The sequence below is a fragment of the Diadema antillarum genome, unplaced genomic scaffold, assembly GCF_040938485.1.
Source record: "Diadema antillarum isolate AM-2024a unplaced genomic scaffold, OU_Dant_1.0 scf00000205, whole genome shotgun sequence".
Lineage (NCBI taxonomy): Eukaryota > Metazoa > Echinodermata > Echinoidea > Diadematoida > Diadematidae > Diadema > Diadema antillarum.
The window spans coordinates 572,241-578,554 of record NW_027271094.1 but is presented as its reverse complement, the minus strand read 5'-3'; positions in this window follow the sequence as shown (position 1 = coordinate 578,554).

The following is a 6,314-nucleotide window of genomic DNA, read 5'->3' as shown; positions in this document are numbered from 1 at the left end:
GGCGTTGTTGTAGTGTAAATGTGTCAGGAAACACATGACTCTTTTAATATGAAAGTCAAACCAACCAGTTTGGTTGCAGTCATCGCATATTGGTTGAAGTCATTCATAGTTTTTTTTTTTCCATACTATTTGTTTTATATATACTACCATTAAGAACACGGCATTGTCACACTCATTTACTGCAGATATGAGATTATGAAGACAGAGTATCGTTTTTATAGATGTATTTTTTCGGGGGGGGGGAGGGGGAGGTCAACATAGCAACACTGTATCAGAGGGATGAAGTTTGGAAATTCACTTTGCCTTCCTTATTCTAGACAGGGGTTGGACTACCGGAAAGGCCGTGGCCCCTCTTTTGATAATCATGTCCTTAGAAGAAGACGTGCACCATCAGGCTTGTGCACCATTAGAAATAATAAGAAAGAGAGAGCAACGTGATTTCGCAATGCTGATCTTACTTAGAGTTTATATCTTTATCTTAGTTCATATTTTTGCGTTTTATCATGCAGATGATGATAGTGATGAAATCGTGTGGATGGTTACTCGCTAGCATTATACCGTCAGCATTTAACATCGTTATTGCCATAACTATCATTATCGTTGTCATAATCTTATATTTTATATTGTTATCTATTGTCGCATCATTATATGTGACATTCTGTGATGTCATAGTATGGTAGATAGCTCTAATCACTCTCTATAACCGAACACTTAAACTGGAAGATTTCTTTCTTTTTTTTTCCTACAAACGGGTGAATTGCATCCATCACATTCTTATAATTATAATTCTTATCATGGATGAAATGAGAAAATTAATGAGAAAAAGTCAGATAAAATCAACCTCGATGTTGATTCATATACTGTACTGCTCAATGATTCCGAATGCTTGGATCGTTAGATTGCAAATGCGCGCTGCATGGATCATTTATTGGATTTATCCTATAGTTTTCGAGTCAATAGTATGTAATAACTTATGCCTTTAGTGCTGTGACCGGGTGCATATTTTATCATTATCATGATTTTTTAGAATAGGCTTTATCATTCATATTTGAAGGAAAAGGCATGAATTGCATTAACATGAAGATATTCGATCCTCTTCGAACGCGTCAAAGGAAAAATTGCATTTTACTCATTTTATGCTTAGGTGTTTGTCAAAAATAAATACTGAGAACAAAGTTAATAATTAAAAAGGCGAGAAGTACCCAAATAGAATAAAAAACAACAACAGCAAGGAGTCAAGCGACAGACAGAGCGCAGGAGAGAGAGAGAGAGAGAGAGAAAGAAGAAAAGGGAGAGATAGGTGGATAAGTGTAAATGTTTTCCTACTGTTATTATGCCTATATGTATTTGTGTGTATATTTCCGCAATATATAAAATGCAACAAGCAAGAAGCAATAACATTCCTTCAGAAAGAAAAAAAGCAGAATGCATATATAAATAGTTATAGAAATTTATAAAATGAGTCACGGACAACCAATCTGGATGTATTTATTACCTGTTTTTGTTGTGAACATAACCAATTTGCATAAAATATCAGTATTCAATGATGTCGACAGAAGATGTATAAGTTAGAAAGATATATATAACTTGTAAATACATATTTTCCCTTTGTTAAAACATCTTTATTTTCAGAGCATCGAATACTGATACGAGTGTTGTAAATATTTGTAATATAAGATTAAGGTGAGCCATTACTGCCCAGAATGAACTACTGCCAGTATACCAAATTACCACCTTATACCTCACTAAACTTTGGGTAAAATAACCGTGGATCAATACAAAGTGGATCAATACAAAGACATAGTGACGTCCATCTGGAAAACAGTCACTTAAACATGTGATGAGTAAAATAATGTACAGAGGGTCGATTCCATGGATACCGTTCCACAATTTCACTCAGTTCATACCTCACTGAATGGGTTTTGAAGTGTGATGTAATTTTTCGACATTTTGTCGCTATTGCGGAAGAAGGGGACCGAGTTGTTATTTCAAGTTGACCACTCTGGGTTAAATCAGTGCTGCAAAGACCAGATAGTTCATCAAGTACCTTTCTCTTGAACTTCAGAACAAAATGTCATAGACTCATGGGATCAATTACTCGAACGAATGATTTTAATGAACAACCAGGCCAAAGATGGTTGGACAAGTGTCAGTGCAAGTTCTCTCTGGTTGAATTTCTCGATTATCAGGTGATCTTCGGGTTTTTTTTTTTTCTAATTCTATCACGATCATGACATATGGAACTAATGGGGACATGTGTTGTTAGTTGCCTCTAGTTTTGGAAATCGTTCTGGAGGAACAGTAATAAAAACTTGTTCTCGCCAAACAAACCTTTTAAAGATAACTCGTCTATTATACATGATAACAAAAAGTTTTGATCCAATGAAGATATTGCTTTATTCGAACAAAAGTTTATTCAAAATGAATCGCTATGGTACAAGAAAATGTAATGCTTTTTATCAAGAGGATCAGATTTGAAATGCCTACGATAGAAAGAAATTAAACTTTGGTCTTGTCGAATTCATGCTTTACACTCTGGCAATTTACACCAAATGGACAGGGAATCGCAAGAGTACTCGTAAAATAAGTTTGCGTGATTCGACCCCAATCTGCCGGGATATCTGATGTAATATTTCGCGACGGTGGGTTTTCCCATTATTTTTTTCCCCTTTGACATTTTGGTGGTGGCCAACTTTCCCAATGTTGAAATATACTGTATCACTCACAATTCTGTTGTATTCTGTTTTGTTGTTTTGTGTTATTTTTAGACCGTCATTCGAACATTAATAACATATATAATATATAATGATATATGTATATATGATATATATATTTATATTATATGTATATATATGTATATAATGTATATACTATATACATATATATATCATTACATATATATATATATATATATATATATATATATATGTATATATTATATCGTAATGATAATACACCTTATATTTCCAGTCATATGGAAAAATGCCTAGATACTTATCTAACAAGGTGTTGGGATTTAAACAAAAAGATAATTGTAGCCAACAGTCCAAATGTAACATAATAATATTATACCACATTTTATATACTGTAAACAATATACTGCACACTCATGTATACATTCGAGTTCAAGTTCAAATATATGTAATTTCCATCAAATAAACAGAGAAAATTGTATACAATGTATAAGCAGAACATATTATTTGTAATGATTGCAAAAACGTGAATTAACAAAATACATGTGATAATGAGTAACAAAATGAAGGAAACATAATTGTATTCTTAAAAATTTAAGCAGATGCATAGAAATGAAATAAGGATGGAAATGGAAATTTGTTTTCTGTTATTCAACTAAATCTAGAGAAAAGTTCAAATCCAAATTTGCTAAAAAAAGGAAAAATGCATGTTTTATCGCACTATTGTATACACGTAGTTTATAAGTTATAATGAAACAGTTTGTTCTAAGGGGGGAAAATAAGCAAAATCTCCATTCAATCTAAAGTCCCATTTTTTAAAACACATCCAAAATATGCACACACACATGTATATGAAGAGTTTGTTTGCAAAAAACGATAAGCCCATTTTTGTAGATTTTGAAGGACGGTCTCTGTCATAAAGTACAAAATAATACCTTTCAAATGATATATTGGTCACTACATATAAAGGTATATTTTTGAAGTTATGGACAAAAGAAGCAAAAATTTTCTTATTATTCTCTTTATTTTTCTTGACCTTTAATCGCAAATATCTCCATTTGACAAATATGGACTTATCGGTTTTTGCAAACAAACTCTTCATATATATATATATATATATATATATATATATATGTTTATATATATAATCAATTCTGTTTATACAGGGCGTATCAAAAAAAAAACTTTACACTTTTGAAAAAATTGTCTAAATTACATTTCAAAGTATAGGGAAGATTTTTTCATATTTATGGATGCCCAATAGTCTCATCTATCAAGTGCAATCAACAAAACAAATTTTTGTTCACGCTTGGCTGAACACTGACGCTCTTTGCCCAGAGTGTGAAAATGACTTGTGCCAAATTGAAAGAAGGTGGAAAATTCAGCCAGAAGCCCAAACAAGTGTTCTCATTCAAACAAATTGCTCTTTTGCTCACAGTTTTGATTATGTTATGATAGTTTAGGAATTTTCTGGCAATTTTCTGTCACGTTTTAAATGATTCCATTGTGTTATGGAAGGTTGATTAACTACATCAAGATCTTTTAAGCACAGTTATCACAAATCATGCACAGACATATCGAACCCACATGCCAGTCACTCAGTCAAGAAGAAAAGTACAAAATTAATGCATCCTCAGATCATTCAATCAATACAATCAATCCACTCAATCAATCAATTAATCAATCAATCAATCAATTAATCAATCAATCAATCAATCAATCAATCAATTCATCAATCATTCATCTAATCAATTAAGTAAGCAATCAATCAGTCACAATTGTAAGTATGTTTTATAAAAAGTGGCAGATCGACATAGGGAATATCACCCCCCCCCCCCCCCCGTGGCTTAAAGGCTAATCAATGTTTGAAAAACTGATTTATTTGTTAATTTATTCATTCAATCAGCCGATTGATTATTTAATGACTGAAAAGTGATTAATTGATTATTGAGTTGATTCACTGATTGATTGAATGACTCAATGACTGACTAAGTGATATATTGGTTGATGTATTCATGACTTGATTGATTGATTGATTGATTGATTGATTGATTGATTGATTGATTGATTGATTGATTTATTGGTTGATTGATTGGTCAATCAATTGATTGTTTAATAGGATGAATGATTTGAATGTTGATGAATTTGGTACCACTGCCACATTAATGAATAACTGGCATGTGGTATTGATGTGTCCGTGTATTGTGAAAACTGTCCTTTAAAGATCTTGAAGTAATTACACACTCTAATTCTCACCAATTGATTTAGAAATGAAATCATTAGAATTACGATAAAGCTGACAAAAAAAATTCTCAGACTATCGTAACATAATCAAAGCTTTAAGCAAAAAAGCAATTTGTTTGAATAGGAGCACTTATTTGGACTGCTGGCTGAATTTTCCATCTTCTCTCAATTTGGCGCAAGTCATTTTTCACACTCTGGACAAAGAGCATCAGTGTTCAGCCAAGCGGGAACAAAAATTTGTTTTGTTGATTGCACTTGATAGATGAGACTATTGGGCATCCATAAAATAATGAAAAAATCTTCCAAATATTTTGAAATGTAATTTAGACAATTTTTTCAATAGTGTAACGTTTTGTTTTTTGATAAGCCCTGTATATATAATTAATACTGTATATATATATATATATATATATATATATATATATATATATCTTTTTTTTTTCATTTATTTTTATCACTAATTTATCTTTTTCTTTCATCGCCGTAAATCTCACTACAGTGGTTTTGAGTTCAAGGACCAGTGGTAATTTAGTGTAGCGCCAATATATAGTAATCTCTTCAATTTCTTTCTTTGTCTTTATATCCGAACCACAGCATTGGATGAGTGATGGCTATGAAGAAAATTCAAACACATGAACAACCCGGAACGACAATGTTTTTATCTATTATATAGATAATTTAGTTTTGTAACTGTTTTATATATCATGAACAAAGGAAAATTGTGAGGTGATGAAATCATCAGCTCACCCATTTCATTCACAAATTCATATCAACTGCTCATGAATTGTTTTGCAAAGATTTCCGAATCTCTGAAATCTCCTAACTTCCTTACTTTTAATCCGATTTTGACCAAATTTTCACTGTTGTGCTTGTTATAGTTAACTCTTTCTTTTCAGGCTAACTTTTAACTGGCCTGGAATTCCTCTTCAAGAATGCCATCAAATGCGTTTTTGTTAATGAATAGCTGTTCAATATTCAACTCGAGTGTAGTATGCTTATCTATCTTATTGAAGCACAATGACATTTTTCATTGAAATGAAGAATCTTGCAAGACTTTGTAATTACGTTTACTTTGTGCCACGACTCAAAGGGATCTTTTTTTCTTCCCGCTATATTCTGACTGGCTTGAGTTATAATCATGTATCTTAACTTTTCTTATTTACCTCATTTAATGTTAGTCGCTTTTCATTTCATTTGCATGTGTACACCCAATCTATACGTTAGCGCAAGGTTATTCAAAAACATCACTTGCTCGCATTTGGGGGGTGGGGGCAAATCCCATTTTCTTTGCATTTTCAAAACGTCAGATTTTTAACTGTTTTGTCACGTAATTATTTTGTTATACTGCGCATAATGTTAACTATTGTCTCTTCGTTA